Below are 3,721 nucleotides of genomic sequence, written 5' to 3' on the forward strand. Positions count from 1 at the left end.
TCCTCCTTCGCCAGTGAATATTTCAGATTTTGCTCATGTTAAGAAGCTTTGTGCAATCCATGACAGCGACTCTCCAATTCGGCATACCTCAACAACACGGAAAAACACCTCATGTCATCGAAATGACAACTTTTAGCAACAAATGCGGAAAACTTGCTTAACTTTAAAATAAATAAATAAATACATACATACATACATACATACATACATACATACATACATACATACATACATAAATGGTTTGACAGCGTTGACTGAGCACCAGAGAAAAAAGGATGTATCCCAATTAACTGGCGGGACGTTAGCCGAGCAGAATCCCGTTAAAAGGGGTTTTAAGACACTTAATGCGATTTTTTAAAAGCGGAAAATACAACAAATTCGATGTTTTTACGTCCCCCAAACCAAACGGGATAGTTGTTTGTTAACACTTGTGGAAAATCCCAAATCTGTTGCTAATAAGTGGGTATCAAGAAAGAAACGGCAGCTCTGACCGTTACCCGGATGCTGAGCGGTATAGACAACCGGGACAAGACGGAGCCCCGAAAAAAAGCGGACTTTTGGCGATTAAAAGTTTACAAAAGGAAAGAAAAAACCTTACCTCCACTCGGTGGATCCTCCAAAAGCGGTCCCAGCCGGCAAGCTCTTGTCGGCGGTGTGTCCGTTGGAGGGGCTTCGTGAAGGTGAACCGGAGAAAAAAAATCCAACTGCCGTAAACGTCTCTTCTGCGCGAGCTGAGAGAAAAACAACAAATCCGTTTATATTTATTATTTTTTAAACAAACTGTATGTCGTTAGATAATGCAGCACATGTTGGAAATATTTAAAGAAATATATATTGTAAATATTAATATAATGTGAAAACAAGTCAATTTGACAATATCCAGGATAATACTGGAAAATAATATTTCTACTGTTGTTATAAAAAAAAAAGTTGTAATATTTCCACAGAAAAAGGCCAGATGATAACCAGAAAGGATTAATAAAAATAAAAAGTTTATTTGAAATACTATTTTTTCACAAGCCTATGAGGTAAGATGCCGCCCCTAAGAACTGATGTATACTTTGGATATTATTATAGGTGCCCCTAGCCGGTGTCTGTGAACAGCTTCTAGCTCGAGTGCTCACATCTAACAAGTTTACATTTTACAGGTGAGCTCGGGATGGCCTCTCCTCAGAATAATCAGACTTTGGGGTTAAATTAGTGCAAAAATAGCTCAGCTAGAGGTCAAAGGTCACTTCTTCTAAAACGCTGTATCAAGGCAGGAAGGGGCAACTGCATCCCTCTACTGAAGACCCTCTAGTTATAATATGGAAACTCGTCAACATAGCACATAAATGTAATATTGGCAAACATAACTCTGACTATTTTGAGGAAAAGCTCTTTCCCCAAAATAAAAGAAAATGTATCTGCATGCTTCAAAAAAGTACTTTTGAAAGTACTTTTAAATTGTCGTACCTGCCTGAGGGCAATAGATGTGAATGAGCTGGTAGCTAACAGTAGAACAAATACTTTACTTGTGCTCTGTCTCTGAAAAAATAAACAATAAAATGAAAAAAATAAAAATTATTGCATCATGTCATAAGCAAAAATGTTGAAGTACTTTTAAAAATGTTGTATTTATTAGTCACTTTTGAAGGGAAAAAACTACAAGCAGTAAATAATAAAGATTTAGTGAAGATATGACATAAAAACATTGTAATTTTTTTAAGTGTTAATGTTTGAGGTTATATTATTGGATATCATATTTAATGAAGAAACAGTAATATTTCTAGAAAAAAGACTGGTAATCGAATACTTTGGGAAAAATAATGTTGCATTATGTCACAAGCAAAAATGTGCAGCCAAAATTTAAAAACCGAGACTTGCATAGTAGGTGGAGCAGTGGTTAGCATCGTTGCCTCGCAGCAAGAAGGTCGCCGATTTGCATCCTGGTGAGGACACCTGGGATCTTTCTGGAGTTTGCATGTTCTCCACGTGCAGCGTGGGTTCTCTCCGGGTTCTCCAGCTTCCTCCCACACAGTCCAAAAACATGTTGAGGTTAATTGGTGATTCTAAATTGTCCGTAGGTGTGAATGTGAGTGTGCTTGGTTGTCTGTCTCTAAGTGTAGCCCTGTGATAGACTGGTGACCTGTCCAGGGTGTCCCCTGCCTTCACCCAGAGTCAGCTGGGATAGACTCCAGCCCCCCATGACCCCAATAAGGATTAAGCGGTGTATAGATAATGGATGGATGGACGGATGGATTGAAACTTTATTTTGAGTCTCTGAAATACATAGAAAACAACAAGAAATTTTTAACAGCCCTTCAGTTATTTCAGTATTACTGTCTTTCAGTTGGAATGTCTGGATAAGTTTGTATATATCTTGTTCCTACTATTACACACTATTCATTGTTGAACTTAAATAAAGATTGGGAAAAAAACAAAACAAGTGTCCATACACCACACAAGTGAGATGCGGCAGACATACCAGTTACAGACAGACCTGCACATGGAAGTGACACCAATGGGAGCGCAGAGAAGGAAACAGGGAGGGCCGCAGCTGAACCCTTCACAGAGCACTCCTTGAAATACTTGGGAAATTAAAATTATGCATAACTTTAAGCCGCAATACAATTCAAACAGTTAAGTTATATTAAAATTCACCACACATGCAGTTTTCATAGACAGGGAAATTGGATATAGAAACCACAACAGCTTTGTGTACGCGGCTGTAACCATGTTTATCTCAGCTGCACATTTTAACATGGAGGTTGGGGGGGGGCTTCCTGTTTCTGAAAATGACTTCCTGAGTGGAGACTGTACAGCTCCGTACTTTCACTTTAACCTCAGTTGAAACTATGACTGTAAACAAACAAACAAAACCAACCTTAGACCGGATGTGGGTGTGAATACAGGCTGCGCCACCATCGTTGTTCTCCTACAATAGAAAAGCAAAAAAGGAAACGCATTCACGGTCTGACCACCTCTGGATTTCATGTTTGACCGTTTTCATTTACAGTTTTTTATTTAAATACATATATACTGAAGCAGTTACCAAGGAACAATGTTGTTGAATTTTATTCTTATGCTTGTTTCCCTGATGTCTTTTCTGGGCGACTACCAAGTGTCCAGCTGCGGTAAGCAAAGAGTTTTTCTTCTGTAGTCGAGCTTTAAGGTTGTTTCTTGTATAGCATATTGATTAGCAATAACATCATCCTGTTTGTTTCACAAAACATCACTGTCCTGCAGCTGCTGAATCTTAATCTGAAACTTTGAACTACTTTTACAACTGAGAACAAGACTTGTTGTTCTTTCTTGTTTTATGATTTATTCAAGTTTTCTATAACTTTGCTCTTGTAAACTGATGGAAGAAGTCAGTAGTTATTACAAAATCAGCGTTTACAGAGAGACTGTCTATTATCTAAAACAGCGGCTCTAACATTATTTCCCATGTGTACAAAAATAAAAGTAGTGAACTGCTTAGAATGACTAACTCATGGCGCAGCAAAGACTTTAACATCAAGCCCACATTCATTTCCTTGCGGTGCTCACATTTGTCGGTGCGCCTGCATTAATGCTGCTACGTTATAACTGGAGCTGGGCGATATGGTCGGAACTTTTCATTGGACACAGGGACCTTGTCAGCAGAAAGGCTGACAAGCCCTGAACTACAGACAATATACTGTACATACAATTACATGAAGGCAAATAAAGCTACAGTATGAGATATTTTGCCTCATTT

This window comes from Stegastes partitus, unplaced genomic scaffold (assembly GCF_000690725.1).
Source record: "Stegastes partitus isolate 25-593 unplaced genomic scaffold, Stegastes_partitus-1.0.2 Scaffold2701, whole genome shotgun sequence".
Classification (NCBI taxonomy): Eukaryota; Metazoa; Chordata; class Actinopteri; family Pomacentridae; genus Stegastes; species Stegastes partitus.